Raw genomic sequence first — 20,397 nt, 5'->3', positions numbered from 1 at the left:
CAGAGTTATTAACAGTTTACATTGCATTTTTCAGAGCTCAAAGATGCTTTGGTTGAATTCTACAAAACGAGACACAGTAAAATTTTCCTTTCGCCCCTTTTCGAAGAAAATGACACGCCTTTGGCTTCTTTCTACATAAGACCTGAATTGAACTCAGCACCGACGAGAAATGATGAAAACACACAAGTCATTTCATTATTGGAGATGTTTAAATTTGAAAAACAAGCTAACCGAGAAATACATGTTATTGCTGATGCTGGTCTCGGAAAAACTGCATTTTCAAACTATTTGGCGATCACGTGGTGTCAAGCTCATTTTCCAGATGAAGACATGACTCGATCTTTTGAAAAGGATGATATAGACTGTATGCAGGAATTTGATTTCTTATTTCTTGTCTTACTGCGAGATTCGAACAATTTATGTTCTATAGATGATATCATATTTGAAAAGATTGTTTCAGATTTGGGTCTAGAAGAAAAGCCTTCCAAGGATTTTCTCCTTAAAGTTTTGAAAAACGAGAAATGCCTCGTTATACTTGATGGACTAGATGAATGGACCCATCCCGAAAAGAAATGTGACAGATCGCCGCGATCATTCCCTCATAGAAATGACCGAAAAAAGTGTACAATATTGACCACTACGAGACCATGGAAATTAGGAGTTTTGAATCTAAATTCGTGTCAAATTGGGAAAAAGGTAGAACTTACAAAACTAAGTTACTACTCAGCAGTCACACTAACAGAAAGGATTTTACAAAGATTGCAATCTCACCCGAATAAGGATGCATTAGAAAGTAATGTCACAGCGTTCATATCAGAAATTGAAAGCAGACAAAACGATGAACTTACTTCTGTGCCTCTACTTTTGATATATACAATTTGTTTATGGTGTGACGGTGTTCAAATAGGAAATTCAAAATGTGAACTCTATATAAACATAGTAGAACTGCTCTTATCAAGAACAATTCAGAAGCATGGAGATCTTCAACAATTGTGTGACCTTTCTGATAGTGACATCCCAGAATACCTTGCTGACTATGAAAACTGTACGAAATACTACCCACTCCTTATGTGTTTGGGGAAATTAGCTTATACTACGTTATTCAATGAAACAAGAGAAAACACGCTAGTATTTGATGGATCAGTTGCTAAAAAATATGTCACACCAGTCGAGATGGAATTCACTCTTCACACAGGAATGTTGTCAGAAAGTACAACAAAAACACTAACAAAAAAGTTTTGTAAAGTATCATTTTCCCACAAAACAGTTCAGGAATTCTTTGCTGCAATATTTATAAGTTCTGAAAATGAGGCTCAGAAAATTGTAATAGAAAAATGTAGAAATATTCAAGACATTCTAGACATGTCAAAAATTTGTGAATTTATATGTAAAATGAATGCTGACCGAATGTGTGCAATATCAAATGATTTGATGTCTGTGATAAATGAAGATGAGAGAACACGCTACTATAGAACTAGGACAGATGACATGGACAGGTACATGTACAATACTCCATTGTATAACATACAGAAACTGTTCATGTCGTGTTTACAAGAAATGCCTGAAAGTGAAAATATTCAATTATGTTTACAAGATTTCTTCATTTACTGGCGCACCATGTGCAGTAAGCAGTTACAACGTTTGTTAAAACAAAATAAAACCAACATAAAATCACTTTTTATAACTTCCAGCAGTTTACGTGAAATTATAGATCTATTCTCTCTCACGGATCTCAGTCATATACAGAAACTTTACTATGGTGGTCACTGGGAGAAGGAGGCTGATATAAACCGGATATTGTTTCCCAGTTTACTGTCCGTTACTTTGTTGTTGGGTATATGGAGGAGTGATGAAGAAAATCTGAGTGAAAATTTAGCGCGAGTACAAAACTTACAATATTTATATATTAACAGCTTCAGGTTATCTCACAAAATACTGGAAACATTTTACAATTTTATCTCCGCTCAAAAATCAATGAAAGAGTTAACATTGTCGGGGTTATACTGTGAAGAACATGGCGACCGTGATTGTAAGAGAGTGAACTTGGACTTGTCTCAACATTCAACTCTATCAATGTTATACTTGCAGGAGTTACATGGGTGGCTACAATTAAATATATCAACACCGTCATTAGTTAATGTTGAGTTACGGTACATCAATCTAGATGAAAGTTCATTGTTACTGTCACGTGACATGGTGAATATTAAACGTGTGGAGTTCAGGAAGATAGAAATGTCTGCAGAAAGTTTACAGAACTTTATTACCGTGCTGGAAAATCTGCCGCAGTCAGTTACAGTAAAGATGATCGACATTAAACCGAGAACAGAATATGTCCGTGTTAGAGAAAATATTCGGAGATCACAAACTTTTCATGTGTTACAAGACTACGACCATGGCTTGCGGGGACGGGTGATTGAGTTCAAAACAATAAAAACAAGTAAAGAATAAACAAGGACACACATGGTAAAATAAACTGAAGAAATGACTTCAATAATTTTAAATGAAAATAATTTAAAAATGGACACTTCAAAACAAAATGGCGACTTCGTTTACGTTATACATGTAGATCTACTGTATAGTTTGGTCATTTAATTTACAAACATTTATTTCTGTTTAAAGTTTAATTAAGTGACAGTTGTTTATAAATAAATAAATAAAAACATTTTAAAAGGATAAATTGTTCAAGGAAGGAAGTTTTTTTACCGGAACTTAATGGATTTATCTTGGAAATAATTCACAGGTAAGAGATTTTTTATTGAATTATTTATTTTATATTATTTCATTTTAAATATATCTAAGTATTGAACTACATTATTCTAATTTTATCATGATATTTTAAGATTTTCTTTTAATTAAATAAATAATCAATAATAATAAATTTAACCTTTAATATTTTCCATAATTTTTCATTTTTATTAGAGTAGATTTTATAGTTAAAATAACTTAGTCAGTAAAGACACATGAATATAGGAACAATTGTTAAATAAATTCTACCTCAAATATTTTTTAAGTCCATCGACATATGGTTTTGAAACTTTGCACACTTGTTCACCATTATGCCTCAACCTGTACACAAAAGGAGGTAACTTCATCAAGCATTTTGACAGAATTATATCCCTTTTTTACTTAAATGTATGTTAAAGTTGGTGTACCACCTCAAATATTTTCTAAGTCTATCAACATATTGCTTTGAAACTTTGCACACTTGATCACCATCATGATCCTAACCTGTAAACAGAAGGAGGTAACTCTATCAAGCATTTTGACAGAATTATGCCCCTTTTACTTTGATTTTATGTTTAAGTTGGTGTACCACCTCAAATATTTTCACAGTCCATGAACATATGGCTTTGAAACTTTGCATACTTATTCAACATATTGTCCCGAACGTGTAGACAGGAGGAGGTAACTCTATCAAGCATTTCATTTGATTTTCGGCCTTAATTTGACTTAGAATTATTTTAAAATTTTGTACCACCTCAAATATGTTCAAAGTCAATCGACATGTGGCTTTCAAACTGTGCAGACTTGTTTACCATCATGTCTTTAAACGGAAGAAAGGGGGTGGTAACTATATCTTGAATTTTGACAGAATTATGCCCCTTTTTTAACTAAGTATATTTACATAAAAATTTGCGTACCGCCTCAAATATTTTCAAAGTCCATTTACATATGGCTTTGAAACGTTGAAGACTAGTCCACCTTCATGCCCAATACCTGTAGACAGGAAATGGTAACTTAATTAAGTATTTTAACAGAAATATGCCCCTTTTTCAACTTAGAATATAGCTTAAGTTTGCATACCTCCTCAAATATTTTGAAAGTCCATGGACATATGGCTTTGAAACTTTGCAGACTTGTTTGCCATCATAACCACAATGTATAGACAGGAGGAGGTAACTATCAAGCATTTTGACTATGCCTCTTTTTCAACTTAAAATTTACGTTAAAGTTTGAGTACTTAACCTCAAATATTTTCAAAGTCCATTGACATATGGTTTTTGAAACTTTGCAGAGTCTTGTTCACCATCATGCCCCCAAACTGTAGACAAGAGGAGGTAAATCTTTCAAGCAATTTGACAGAATTATGCCCCTTTTTCGACTTAAAATTTACATTAAAGTTTGTATACCACCTCAAATCTATATGTGAAGTCCACTGACAATATGGCTTTGAAACAAGTTGAAATTTTATACACATGTTTGAGAGCATAATAGGTCACTCTCCAAGGCATGGATTTGAAAAATGTTTTGGCCCTTTTAAACTTTGAAATAAAATATTATTTTGCATTTTGGCTCTTTTACAATCAGGCACTGAGAATAATCGAGCATGCTGACCTAACGATAGCTTTTGTTTCTTAATGGAATGTCTTCATACTTGGACATTACAGCCCTTCTGAGTGACTCTTGTTTAATTATATGAGCCGCGCCATGACAAAACCATCATAGTGCGTTTGCGACTCCACGCGGTCTAATCAGGATTCATGCTGTTCGCTTACAAACCCTATTACAAGTAAAGAAACTGATAGCGAACAACATGGATCCTGATCAGACTGCGCGGAAGCGCAGGCTGGTCTGGATCCATGCTGGTCGCAAACCCATTATGTTGGTTTTTACATGGTGATGTGTTTGCGATGTAAAAGTCAGATTTTTTTCATTGTTTCAAATATGTCCAACTCATATTTACAAAAGGGTATTTTGATACCCGTAAAAAAGTATTTATTGAAGTAGGCAAGAGTTTTCAAGAGTTTTAAATCATGACGTTACATTTCTCAACGGCAGTTATTAAAGAATTCTGCCTCCTGTAATAGTATTTATATTTCATGGAAATCAGTATACCACACATGTACTTGTAAGTAAAATGTTGAACTAGATAAGAATTGTACAATTCGTGAATTTTTTTCAATTTATTCAATATATGTGTTATTTCTTGTTTCAGTGGCCTTGGATAAAAGTTTACTATTCTTTGGTGTGCAGAATCTCCCGTGACATTTTATATGGAGCATTGTGTGATGATAGATCAATTCGTAGAGATGTATTTGAAAAACATCCTCTTGTCTTGGTAAGACTTTTCAAATATCTTTTTGATGGACAGCCTAATAAACTGTTTATATAAATTAAAGGCCCATTATGCCCCGATATGCTTTTATTTTAAATTCTCAATAGCTGTCTATTTCTGGTGTTCCGTTAAAATTTTCGAAAATTAACCCATTAGCCAACAACCTTAATCACCTTTTGCTTCATGTAATTTTTGGCATTGAGAACAATTAAACTGATATAGTATTTTCTATGAAAGTCTAAATACTATTTTGTTTACATTTAATTGCTACTTTTTGGACATTCTATTTCACATTCAACCCTACTTTCTTCAGGTAAAAAGAACCTAACAACTTTTTAAACTGTTAGTTAGGCCAGTATTTAACAAAACATGTTTTTCCTATCTAAAGAATTGTTTTTCCATTCTGAGGCATAATGTGCCTTTAACATAGTTATGCTCACTTAGAAGAATTGGGGTACATTGCACTAAGTGATTTATTGCATCACACTTATCAATCGGTTGGTTCTTCTGTCAGTCGGTCGTAGTCAAATCCGTTTCCAGTCAATAACTTAAGAACGCTGCTAACTTGGTATTGAGATTAGTTATGACCTGCAGAAGACCCCAATTGTTTTTAGGTCAGAGTTCAAGCTCACATTGAATGTCAAAATCGTTTACGATCAATAACTTGACATCCAATGGGTCCCTGGTCCTTAATGTTCACAACTGCTTTGGTTTTGGCCAGTAGATGATTCCTATTGATTTTGAGGTCAAGGGATCAAAGGTCAAGATCATATTTATATTGTATTTCAAAACAGATTCCAACCTGAATAACTTGACAACTAATAGGCCCTTGGCTATAAATTATCCCAAGTGCATTTGTCTGGGCTAGTAGATGATTTCTATACACATGCCAGTATGGGGTCACTAGGTCAAAAGTCAATGTAAAAATGACCTGACAACATGACTAATTGGCTGCCAGTAGGAGACATAGATGCTTTACAAACATATCTTGTACAATTGAATCTTCAAGATAACCTCAGTGAAAATATGCAAAGATAAAATGCATAATTCCCACAATTTTAGAAGGGATAAGGAGGCCTTTGTTAAAAGCATATCAACGATTATATCGATATCGTATTTATACTAAATATCAATGACAAATTGATATGTCGAGTAAAATGTATCAATAGTTCACCTTGGTACCCTTTTACATGGTACATGATTCCCCTATGATGACTGTCTGCCAATGCATTAAATGATTTGTACTGTATATCAATGCATATTGCATTCATGCTCAGTTTTCTGTTGGTCTTTAGCTTGACTGAACAAAATATATAAAGTTGGGTTCATCTACGTCGGTATACAAATTTCAAATTAAATTCATTGTGCAGTTTTAATTTATTTACCATCAGTTCTTCCTTTCTTATTAATAAGGTATAAACTTCAATTGTGTATATATATATTGTATTGCTTTAACTTTTTAGCTCACCTGTCACAAAGAGATATGGTAGGCTTTTGTGATCGCTTTTCGTCCGGCGTCCATCCGTTCGTCGTCCGTCCGGTTAAAATAAATGCCCTGGGGTCAAAATTGCCCCGCATTGGGGGTCATTGATTTCCTTATTTGTATATAGTAAAAACTTAAAAATCTTCTTTAAAAACCCAAAAAGCTAGATTTTAGATATTAAAGCATGAAACATCTTCTAGTGGGTGTCTACCAAGTTTGTTCAAATAAAAACCCTGAGGAAAAAATTGGCCCCGCCCCAGGGGGCCATTGATTTTCCTTATTTGTATATAGTAAAAACGTAAAAATTCTTCTTTTTGAAAAACCCAAATAGCTAGAGCTCAGATATAAAGCACGACACATCTTCTAGTTGGTGTCTACCAAGTTTGTTTAAATTAAAATTGGCTGCGGCCCAGTGGATCATTGCTTTTCCCTTTATGTATATAGTAAAAACTTTAAAAACTTCTTTTATAAACCGCAAAGAGCTAGAGCAAAGATATTTTGCACGAAACATTATTTATTGGGTGTCTACCAAGTTTGTTCAAATAAGGGCCCTTGGGTAAAAATTGGCCCGCCCCAGGGGTAATTGATTTTTCTTATATATTTATAGTAAAATCTTACACAATCTTCTTATAAAAAACTTAAGAGCTAAAGTTTAGATACTAAGCATGAAATATCTTCTTGTGTCAATGTGAGTGTCAACCAAATTTGTTCAAATAAAAGCCCTCATAAAAACTATCATAAGTTAACAAAATATATAAAGTTCATCAAGTAGCGACGGTTACCGCCGATATAGTTTTAGACATGCCCATTTTAATGTTTATATTCTTTGCTAATTTTATCATTTTAAAACCTCTCATTGATGTGGCAAAAGTATTTTATTTCAATCCTGTATCGGTTATTGATTGATAGAAAAGTATCATTCTAACACTATCGGAAATGTTTCTATATAAACAAAGAAGGCCCGAGGCGTGCATTATTCTGCAACAATGCACTCGCCGTTCTTATTATCTCCCTGTGTATTTTCACATTGAGGGCGCCATTTTGTTTGAAAAATCTGATAAATAAAAACAATTTTTTGTCGAATTTTGTTGTGAAAACTATCTAGAATGATAGAAAATGGTCTAACTAAGAAAATAAATCCGAACACCAATATCTTTAATTCAGTCGTTAACGCTGTACAGACGTTTAAAGTGTTGTTTACGTGACGTCACAAGATGTAGCGCCAAAACAGCACGTTGCAAAACAATCAAAATCAAGTACGCTATTTTAACGTCGCAGACGAGTTAAGTTTTACATTTATTTCACTTTTAATAATTTGTATTTCGCTTGGAAAATTATAGACTGAAATAAAATAAACAAACAAAGTTTTATCAACGTTTTCAAAATTCGTTATTCTCAAAATGTTTCTACACACGGTAGATTTAACGACAGTTTTTTTTTCAACCCACTGGAACGGCCTTTAAAGAACGTTTCTATTGGAAACTCTGAGGCGAAAACAAATTTAACCGCCAAACATAAAGTCCAACTTTATAATAATAATTATACTTTTTCTTGACGTGTTAGAATGGAAATAGATATTAATTCTTCGTGCATTATTGTATAATAATGCACGTTTTTCGTTCAAATGCTTTGTAATTAATCACTCAGGCCTAACGCCCTTCGTGATTATATTACTACGCATTTGAACTCAAACCGTGCATTATTCTACAACAATGCACTCAGAATTGATATCTATTTCCTAAACAATACATTCATTTCTTTTATGTCAAAGAATACAATCAGGCGCAAATCACAAAGTTATATCAGGTATGTTTGCAGATCTTACTTAAATTACAATAACATTTGAGCCGTGTCAAGACAAAACCAACATAGTGGGTTTGCGACCAGCATGGATCCAGACCAGCCTGCGCATACGCGCAGTCTGATCAGGATCCATGCTGTTCGCTTACCAACTCTATTACAAGTGGAGAAACTAACAGCGAAATGCATGGATACTTATCAGTCTGCATGGATGTGCAGGCTGTGTCTGGATCCATGCTGGTCGCAAAGCATTGCGTTGGTTTTGTCGTGACGCGGCTAATTTTTTTCTTTCATTTGAAACACTCTGGACCGGCTCATTTATGATCTTTAAGCCTCCTGGCGGAAACATATTAAGCCTGCATTAATATTTCAATGTTTTCCATAATACATGTATGATGAATGGTTCTGTCCAAATTGAATGATTTACAAGTCAATTTAAGTAATTTGGATTGGTTAGCTTGAAAATAAACAAGAAAAAAGTCAGTATATTCAAACACATATGAGCCGTGTCACGACAAACCCAACATAATGGGTTTGCGACCAGCATGGATTCAGACCAGCCTGCGCATCTGCGCAGTCTGATCAGGATCCATGCTGTTCGCTATCAGTTTCTCTACTTGTTATAGGGTTTGTAAGCGAACAGCATGGATCCTGATCAGACTGCGCGGATGCGCAGGCTGGTCTGGATCCATACTGGTCGCAAACCCATTATGTTGGTTTTGTCGTGACACGGCTCATATAAATACACTGTTATAGTGTTAGAATAGGAAATTCCTGCGACATGATGTTACATTTGTGACTTCTTGCTTTCCTTTATTTCAGAAAATCAGCTATATAAAAATCTACAGGGACAATGAGGACAATCACAACTGTTTGACTTTTTATCCATCAATCTCCAGATGATTATCAGCGGGATGTTCTGAACGACAAAGAAGTTAAAGTTCTTAAATAGTAACCAATCTTATGATTTCACACCTGATACCTGGCTGTTCGGGGGACATATGTCAAATAAATATGTGATTAACAGCCGAAGAAAAATCCCTAAATCATCATTACTTGCCAATACATTGAATAACTTTCTGGTTCCTGGCTTAATGGAAGGAAACAAAATAGAAAACTTTTGCATTACACAGTTATCTTGTATCTGTTTTGTGCAATTAGAATTTGAATCTTGATAACAATTACACCAAGACCACTGTTAAATATTTCAGTATTCCTTTGAAAAAATCTTTTATGTAAAAAAGGTCTTATTTAATAATTTAATTTATGAATTAGATATACAGTACATGTATAAATTTGTTTATGCAATTTTAGAATAATATTATATAACAAGACTTGTTAAGTAATTTTTTATTAACGGCCCATTATGCTTCAGAAATTATGTCAGTTTTATTTAAATTTTTGAAAACAGTTTCAAAAAATAAACCTTTTGCCATATACATAATTTAAAGATAGTGATGCTGATTTTTTATGCTCCCCGAAAAATTTCGGGGGAGCATATAGTCGGCGCCTTGTCCGTCTGTCCGTCCGTCCGTCTGTCCGTCCGTTTTCTTGTCCGGAGCATAACTTGAAGACCCTTGGAGATAATTTGGTTAAACTTCATACAGTGGTAGAGGGCATTGAGGGGGAGTGCAGTGTCAAAGAACCATAACTCTATTCTGCCCGGTTTTTGAATTATCTCCCCTTATAGAAAAATCTTGTCCGGGGCATAACTCTAAAACTATAAGAGATATCAACATGAAACTTTGTAGGTGAATAGATCTCAGTGGGTAGATGTGCAGTGCATAAGAACAATAACTCTTTTTGTCCTAATTTTGGAGTTATTGCTCTTTGTTAATTTCAACACTTTGAACTTTGTCCGGAACATAACTCTCAAACTATAAGAGATATCAAGATGAAACATTGTAGGTAGATAGATCTCATTGAGTAGAAGTGCAGTGCAAAAGAACCATAACTCTGTTAAGCCTTATTTTTTAATCATCTCCCCTTATAGAAAAATCTTGTCCGGGCATAACTCTAAATCTATAAGAGATATCAACATGAAACTTTGTAGGTGAATAGATCTCAATGGGTAGATGTGCAGTGCATAAGAACAATAACTCTTTTTGTCCTAATTTTGGAGTTATTGTCCTTTGTTAATTTTAACACTAAACATTGTCCGGAACATAACTCTAAAATTATAAGAGATATCAAGATGAAACATTGTAGGTAGATAGATCTCATTGAGTAGAAGTGCAGTGCAAAAAAAACATAACTCTGTTAAGCCTCATTTTTGAATTATCTCCCCTTTTAGAAAAATCTTGTACTGGACATAGCTGTAAAACTATAAGAGATATCAACATGAAACTTTGTAGGTAGATGTATCTCAATGGGTAGATGTGCAGTGCATGAGAATCATAACTCTGCCTTGCCTAATTCTGGAGTTATTGCCATTTGTTTATTTTTACTTTTTGAAGTTGTCCGGAACATAACTGGAAAACCATAAGAGATATAAAAAAGAAACTTTGTAAGTTGATAGATAACAGTGATTAGAAGTGCAGTGCAAAGAACAGTAACTCTGCCTTTCCTAATTTTGGAATTATTGCACTTTGAACTTTTTCCAGGGACATAACTCAGAAAACTACAAGAGGTGTACTTTCCTGTGTCCAAAACCTATTCGGGGAGCATCACCCGGCTCAAACCGGGCTCTTGTTTGTTTAGGCAATTGGTATAATTAAAGTGAATCAAAAGTAGTATGATAGTCAAAATACTACTAAAAGTGTAATGTCCCCTTCGAAAAAGAGTGTTTTGCTAATGTCAGTCTGTCTGTTGGTCTGTCCGTCGGTAGACCACATAGTTTCCGCTGAATATCTTGACAACTGTTTATCACAGAGTCTTCATATTTCACATAGTGATTGGCAATAACTAGTTGATGATCACTATTGATTTTAAGTCACTTGGTCAAAGGTCAAGGTCACAGGAGCCATAAATGTCAAAATGGTTTCCGTTGATAATCTTGAAAAGCATTTATCACAAATTTGTCATATTTTACTTAATGATTGGCCATAGTTAGTAGATGACGCCTATTTATTTTGGAGTCACTTTGTCAAAGGTCAAGGTCACAGGAGCCATAAATGTCAGAATGGTTTCCGTTGTTTATCTTGAAAAGTATTCATCACAAAGCCTTCATATATCATTATTGATTGGTCATAACTAGTAAATGACCCCTATTGATTTTAGGGTCACTAGGTCAAAGGTCTAGGTCACAGGGGCCTTGAATGGTAGTATGATTTCTGCTTATGATCTTGAATACTATTTATCACAAAGTCACATAGTGATTGATAATAACCAACAGGTATTGCTTTTGGGGTCACTAGGTCAAAGGTCAAGGTCACAGAGGCCTTTAATGTCAGAATGGTTTCCACTTATTATCTTAAAATCTATTTATCACAAATTCTTCATATTTCACATACTGGTTGGTTTAATAACTAGTAAGTGACCCCTTTTGATTTTAGGGTCACTAGGTCAAGGTCATAGGGTTCTTGAATATAAGAATTGTGTCCGCTCATTATCTTGAAAGCCATTTATCACAAAGTCTTCATATTTCTAATATTGATTGGTCATAATAATAAGATGACCCCGATTGGTTTTGTGTCACTAGTTCAAAGGTGAAGGTCACAGGGGCCTTAAATGTCTCATTATCTTGCAAATTATTTATCATAAAGTCTTCATTATTTTTGTTTTTCCATCATTGAACATTTCCATGTACCCATTTATGGAAAGTTTCTATAACAAAATTACCAATAATATGAGTCAAGGGCTAGAAAAGGGGGCATATATGTCGTTCGACATTTCTTGTTTACAATTTATTACCTTTAATACACATTACTGCAGGTTCAGTGCTATTTTCACTTGTTAAACATCTAACATGCTCTTGAAACATTATTAAAACATTATTTAAGAAATGCTTGACTTTTCTGGAGAATATTTATTTTCTGAGGCATAATGTGCCTTGTTAGTATAGCGCAGTGTTTGTTGCGTATGGGAGTTGCGTTTATTGAACGCCGCCTTTCCTTGTTGATCAAGTTTATCATATTTTGTTAATTTGCCTTAAGGGTATTACAAATGTATTGTTTTGTAAAAAGTTTTTGAAGTGTGTATGATATTTACAGATTTGTTTTTTTACAGTTTCGCTCTTCTTTGTAATAATTTTCTGAACAAACATTCACGTAAATTGTTTTTATTTTTGTGATACACGGAAATTATGTATATGAAAATACATTATAATTCATAATGATTTTGACAGGTTTTATTGCCCAGTATAACAAGCTTAAAGTATATAAGCTGAGTCACCAAATGATGGTTATATAACAAACAACATTTTGTGCACAGCCATACTACATGTTATAAGTCTTTATAACCAAATAATAATTTTGTTATCTTGCTCCCTTTGCTTTGAAACAATTAATGGTAATATGCATTTGCAGTGTATATTTTTAGTTATAAAGATTCTGAATTTGCACATATAATCTGAGCTGATAGGTGAAAATTAAATAACTGTTTAAATATGGCTATATAACCTATAAGTAATTTGATAATGAATTTATAATACAGCAAAGTTCCTTCATTACAGAAAATAAATAGTTAATAAATTGACAGAGAGGTGTATATAGTATATATAAACGTCATGATTATCCAATGAAAAGTGATGTTTCCAGCATACAGTAATGTTTCATTAAACTGTATATTTGAGTTACCATGTATTTATTTTTAGCTAGTGTATGTATTATTTTATTTATAAATAATCTTTGTTTGTGGAGTGATATCACTTTAAAGCTACAAGCCTCATAGATAAGGAGTGCTTTCGAATAGTGTACAATTTAGAGATAAATTTGATAACAATATTAGCAGACTTTAGTATTATTGATAATACATAGTCATTTCTGAACAATAGCAATATCAAATTGCACGTTTTGTCTAATCTGTACATAATATGTGTAATGGATAGATATGATAGGAATAGCATGCAATTCAAGCAGTTACTTTTAGATTCATGCTTTTTTTTTTCATGAAAATTTTGAAATTGTATTTAAAGTTAAATATTGTGAAGTGAAAAAAGTAATTGACACATTGCAAACAGCGCCTATAATCCACGTAAATTACCAAAAAGAACTATGTTGTAATGCCCCTCCTTACATGTAAGCTAGTAACGAAGAAGTATGTTGATGTAACATTCTGTATTTAAATATGTCATTAATCATACAAAACATGTAAATTAATAATTTAATCCTATATATTTTTACTTTTCTTTAAATCCTGGTACAATATTTTCAAATTTTATTTTATTGAAATATTTTAGCATCATCTGGAGACATGCAGCTTTAAAGAGTTGAATATATTTTTTATTTGAATTCGTTTATATAGATATGCTTATTACATAAATTTCTGTGTTAATATCTGAGTGTATAGAAAGTTAGATAATAAGAGGAAATGTTTTCGGTTGAATGAAATATTTTTAATATATTTTCACAAAACATGATGAAATTCCATATATTTCACGAGCCAGAAAGGCGAGTGAAATATATAGAATTTTATCATGTTAAGTGCAAACATATTCTATATTTCACGAAAAAATAACCTTTTTATTTAGTTTTTCTTGGAAGAATAAAAGTGGTTTACGAATACACCTATTTATCATGCAGTTGCAATTGTACAGAGTGCAGTCATGCATTGATTATTTATAGGTGCATGAAGCGGTTCGAATTCAATACAAAATTTATCGTAGCCATTAAACTGTCATGAAAAGAAAAAAACAACTTGACCAGATAATTTCTGATGTTTAATGAAATGAATAGCTGAAGATACTCATTACAAAAAAGAAACATCTAAAAAAGTATTCCTACAAATATATATATTTATTGGCTTATATATAAATATATATGAGTTTTGACTTCACCCACTTTCATATTCATTTCTCATATTTGTATTTTCACAAAAATGATATGTATATTTAGCTAATAATAACATCATATTTCATGGGTTGAATTTAATAAATTCTCTTATTTTTCCTTTTACTGTAAATTATTATAGCAACAGCCTCCACATGTTTATATTTATAAACCCTTTAAAAAGTACCCCAATTTGATCTGGAGCGTAATACCTAATGTTTTTGAAATACAGTTTGCATATAATAATTTTTTGAAACTTCATTGGTTGATATAATTCATTGAGAAAGAGTGCAGTACACACAAATGATAATTGTATCCATCATAATTTTAAGTTATTGCCCCTATTGTTTTGAAAGTGACAAAGTGTGTCTTCTTTGTATAGCACAAAATGTATTTGAGATGTAGACTGGAAACTTCCAAAAAAGTTTTGTTCTAAAGATATCCTTTGTTTTCGTCATTTGTAGTTTGTCTTCTTTTTTAGAACTCAAAATGTATTTGAGGTATAGACTTGAAACTTCATTGTGATTTTTGTTTTGAAAACAAAATTTATTTAAGATATGTGAAATAATGTTATTCAGGAGGAGTTTGTTGTGAAAGAATGATAATTAACCATTTGTATTTTATGAGTTATTGCACTTTGAAATTTTTCATGCTTTGTCATTTTGTTATAATTTTCATGTTGAATTGTTGTAATGTTTTCGTTTGCATAATTTTTCTCCAGCTTTAGCTTTAGGTTTATTATTTTCAAACGATTGAATGATTATACAGTTGACAAGAATATCAAGTCTCCATTTTACAATATGAATACTTTATTTTCTTTGTGTTCAATAACTCAAAACATTATTGAAATATAACAGCTTGAATTTGTATGGATGAATATCTCTAGTAAAATAAAGAAAAATAAAGAAAAACAGAATCCTTAATGAACGCACAAAAAGACAAAATTGAAAAAAAAAATGTTACAGACTCGGAGCTTTTAAGTTGTAAGCCCTTTCACATGTATTGGATCGTCAATGCACCAGTTTTTTTTTTTTTTTTTTTTTTTTTTTTTTTTTTTTTCAAAATTTTATCCCGAGTGGCGAACAATTTAAGTCTTCTATGACTTCCTTTTGTATATTTCTGTGAAAATTAAATGCTGTTTAATGGTTTATATTTAGATTAACTGATTTCCATGTTTTCTTTCAGTTTGTCAATCAAATGATGACATCATTATATTATTTTTTTTTGACATTCAAAAATAGCTAGACAACAGTTGCAATGACTATTAAGATAATAATTTGATAAGAAAAAAACATCTGAATACATACAATAATATATTATATGCATAAAACATTGTACAAATTTCCAAAACTTTGGAGTTCAATGAAACTTCACAGGATTGATAGTTGTGCATAGTATCTTGATTTTCTGCTTGAATTATTATTGGCTAAGTTATGTACCATTAATGGTCAATTTTTGAGTAAAATGAGCTTGTAAGCACTTTATCTCCAAAAGCTCCGGGGTAATTTCAATGAAACCTCGCAGGATTGTTGGTCACCATGCCTAGTTGTGCATAGTATCTTGATTTTTCAATAAATTAGCTTTGTTCATCGTTCATCTCCAAAACTACTTGGGTAATTTCAGTGAACAATAATAAAACTGTTTGCATAGTGCAATGATTGTTTGCATGATATTTCCCAGTAATGGGCCATTGATGATGATTTTTTATTTTAGTAAAATTTGTTTATAGACTAATACTCCTACATTTCTAATGGAATTTCAGTTAAACTTTGAGAATGGTATTTATCAAAAGCGGTTTTATCAGTTCTTTGGATATATGTCAAAGCTTCCTTTCAGTGGTAGAAGTCTCTTTTCAGCGACAGCTCTGGTTAAAATTAAAACTAATAACTTCTAAGTTATGATTACTCTTAATTAGATATTTATGTTTCAAGAATAATAAAATATCAACATTCTTAAATTAATCAATGGATTTGTCCAGCTACCTTTTAGACATGTCAATATTGAGTTGTTGGTATTGATAAAGGAAACTATGTGTCATTTGTCCCTAACTGCTGTGGGTTCGAGTCCCATCATGAACTAGGTATACTTCCAGCTAGTTTACAGAGCGTTGGTGGTTCTACTCAGGTTTTTGTTCGTGCCTTGAATTATACTCAGAGGGACATTTTGATGACTTACATCACAATAAAAGCTTGAAATTCGTCATATGACATCACATTGTTGGTGTGACGCAGAACCCAACAAAAAATAATGTCAGTCTTCCAACAGTATAGAACCTGGTCAGACTTCAGGGATGTGCAAGCTGGCCTGGCTTTGTACTGGTAGCCAAGATTTATCACTTTCATGTTTATATAATGACTGTAGTTGTAAGATAACTTTATCGTGTCACTGTTTATATACTGTAAATATTAGACATTATTTCACCAAGAAATATAACCATATGATATTGTTGTTTTTATACTGTAAATATTAGACATTATCACATACCTTTGCCGATTTTGCGACTCCGTAAAAATAGTACTGCACGGCCGTGCATATATATTTTTATGTGACGTCATTCATTCATATATTTTGATGTAACGTCATTTGTGTTATATAAGCATTGCGTAAAGAGGCGCTAAATGTTAGCATTTTACTATTGGCGCGTCAATGAAAAATGGTTCTTTATCACTTTAAAAGGTTTTTATTCTGGTATGTGATAAATAGAATATTAAATTTGTGTACGTTCATTACTAAATTTATTGAACTTGTTGCATAAAATATTGTTATACTCGCCCGAGTCTCACATAATATAATTTTATTCAACTCGTACAAAAAATTCAGTACTAAACTTACACTCATTCAATATCCTATATTTATTTTACCAAGGTAGATAACCATATCATGTCAATTTTTGTTTTAATGATGATGCTGTAAGAACTGAATTAAGCAATTGGAATATGTTAACAACATATTCCATTGTTTAATAATTAATGTCAAGTGCTTATAAAATATTGTTTTCAATATATTTTTTGATAATAAAATTATGTAACAGATTCTTATGTTAGTTATAATTATGTATTTACACCAGTACTAGATAGTCCAGGAAATTGAGTCAATAATGATTCTATTGTGCCCCCACTTTAATTATCCCCTGCAGTAAGTTTACCCAGTTATTCTGGGTTTGAGATTTATTGCGAGAAATTGTTATTTCATGACACCAGTACTAGATAGTCCAGGCAATTGAGTCAATAATGATTTTATTTATTTTACAAAGCCAATGAGTTAAAACCAAAAATACTTGCAAGTATTTCATTAGTTCAATCAAAAAATTATGATTATGTTGATATAAAAGGGAGATGTTTACTAGATACTTTAAAGAAATTGTGGACAACTACAACAAACAATCTGCCTTCACGAAAGCTCGCCTCTTAGCTTTCATGTAAACTTAATTAATTAAAAAAAAATGCCCATTGTTAGACAAGAGCGGTCAGTGATCGTATGTGTCACCATGTACGATAGCTAATTGCAATTGCAAATGACAACTACTGTGTAGCAGGATACACAAAAATCATAAACAAGGCATAACGCATTTTTTATTTAAGGGCCATAACTCAGCCAAAATCATTCAACTGGAAAACCCATGTTATCTGCGCAAGACCTTGAGCTACCACACAATCCTGTAGTTTCATGGAACTTGCATTAGCGGTTTAAGATGGGTAGTGAAGTTAAATTTTAACAAGAACTGTCGGAGGACAGTAACGCTCGACTATTTGAAAATTTGTCACAAGGGTGTTTCATTGAGTATAATAATGCTTACCTATATGACTACATAAAATTGTACGAAAAGGTACAAACCCTTCAAGTTTCAATACAATCACAGAGAACAAGTGTGTGAAGTTTCAATCCATTCCCTTCAGTAGTTATGGAGATACCAGCTTACACACAAAAACTTAACCAACGAATTTATGAATCGAAAAAGGGGAATAATTATGCGAAAAAGTAAATCAGAGTTATGGGACTTGTGCCAATCATCTTAAAATAATCACAGAGACCAAGTGTGTGAAGTTTCAATCCATTCCTTCAGTAGTTATGGAGATACCAGCTTACACGCAAAAACTTAACCAAGAATTTCTAAGATAAAAAGGGGCATAATTATGCAAAAAAGCAAATCAGAGTTATGGGACTTGTGCCCAATCATTTTAGATAATCACAGAGACCAAGTGTGTGAAGTTTCAATCCATTCCCTTCAGTAGTTATGGAGATACCAGCTTACACGCAAAAACTTAACCAATAATTTCTAAGTCGAACAAGGGCATAATTATGTAAAAAGCAAATAAGAGTTATGGGACTTGTGCCAATCATCTTAGATAATCACAGAGAAAAAGTGTGTGAAGTTTCAATCCATTCCTTTAGTAGTTATGGAGATACCAGCTTACATACAAAAACTTAACCAAGAATTTCTAAGTCGAAAAAGGGGCATTTTTTATGTAAAAAAAAGCAAATCAGAGTTATGGGACTTGTGCCAATCATCTAAGATAATCACAGAGAACAAGTGTGTGAAGTTTCAATCCATTCCCTTCAGTAGTTATGGAGATACCAGCTTACACGCAAAAACTTAACCAAGAATTTCTAAGTCGAAAAAGGGGCATAATTATGTAAAAAAGCAAATCAGAGTTATGGGACTTGTGCCAATCATCTAAGATAATCACAGAGAACAAGTGTGTGAAGTTTCAATCCATTACCTTCAGTAGTTATGGAGATACCAGCTTACATACAAAAACTTAACCACCAATTTCTAAGTCGAAAAAGGGGCATAATTATGTAAAAAAGCAAATCAGAGTTATGGGACTTGTGCCAATTATCTTAGATAATCACAGAGAACAAGTGTTTGAAGTTTCAATCCATTCCCTTCAGTAGTTATGCAGACACAGTTTACATACAAAAACTTAACCAAGAATTTCTAAGTCGAAAAAGGGGCATAATTATGTAAAAAAAGCAAATCAGAGTTATGGGACTTGTGCCAATCATCTTAGATAATCACAGAGAACAAGTGTGTGAAGTTTCAATCCATTCCCTTCAGTAGTTATGGAGATACCAGCTTACATACAAAAACTTAACCACAGGGACGCCGACGCTGACAAATGGGTGACTGCATTAGCTCGATTATTCTACGAATAGTCGAGCTAAAAATAAGTCATTAAAGGGCCATAACTCTAAAAAATCATTGAACCAGAAAATACCTAAGATATGCACATTTAGACTTGGTATTAATCATGCATGTAAAGTTCAGATGAAATTGCACCAGGGTTGATCCGGACAAGCTTCTGTGTAGCTGGCAAAACAAGAACACCCTTTTAATCGAAGGGCCATGACTCGGCCAAAAATCATTCAACTGGAAAACCTGTGTTATATAGGCAAGTACTTGAGGTAGGCAAGTACTTGAGGTACAGATAAATCCTGTTAGTTTCATTGAGCTTGCATAAGTGGTATATGAGAAGTCTGGACAAATTTTAAAAATCATTAAAGGGCCATTACTCTTACAAAAAATCATTGAACTGGAAAATGCTGATGATAAGCACAATAAGGCTTGGTACTGATTCCTGTAAAAATTTGATGAAATTGCATCGGAAGTCTTTGAAAAGTAGATGCGACATAGAAATACCAAATTCAGAATCAATATTTCAATTAAATACAGGCATATTTAAATATTGATTAAAAAAACTACCTAGTGCACATGTTTTTGAAAGTAAGATCGAAATGTATTTCACTGATATGCAATATTTTCACTAGTGGAGTAGCCGTGAGTGAAAAAGTAATAGCTGGTGTTCACAAGTGAAATTTTTTTCAATCTTACATGCAAAACAAACAAATTTTCTATGCATTTCATGCTTTTTTTTAGTGCTTTAAGTAATTTTTACTTGCTTTGCAGCGTAACGTCATGGGCTCTTCTTCATGACGTCATCATTAGGTTAGCTAAATATGCTGTTGTGGCAAGGTAGATGAAAGTTTTATTCTGGGACTTGAAAACACAACTACAAACACAAGATATAAAACAATAGTGTATATATTGTACTTTAACATACAATATTTGGTATAGAACATTATTGGTCATATAAAACAATATTTGAAACTCAAACTCTTCAGAAAACACA

General features: G+C 32.7%; 1 long non-coding RNA gene across 1 annotated transcript; it reads left to right on the top strand.

The window, feature by feature from the left end:
* Positions 1-4,853: 4,853 nt before the first annotated feature.
* LOC132743559 (uncharacterized) lies at positions 4,854-14,111 on the top strand. The gene is made up of 2 exons (XR_009627587.1): positions 4,854-5,059; positions 9,162-14,111. It is a non-coding gene; the product is annotated as an uncharacterized LOC132743559 (long non-coding RNA).
* The last annotated feature ends 6,286 nt before the right edge of the window (positions 14,112-20,397 follow it).

Source organism: Ruditapes philippinarum, unplaced genomic scaffold (genome assembly GCF_026571515.1).
Source record: "Ruditapes philippinarum isolate M1 unplaced genomic scaffold, ASM2657151v2 ctg983_1_1_1_1, whole genome shotgun sequence".
Classification (NCBI taxonomy): Eukaryota; Metazoa; Mollusca; class Bivalvia; order Venerida; family Veneridae; genus Ruditapes; species Ruditapes philippinarum.
This window is presented reverse-complemented; position numbering and strand designations above follow the sequence as displayed.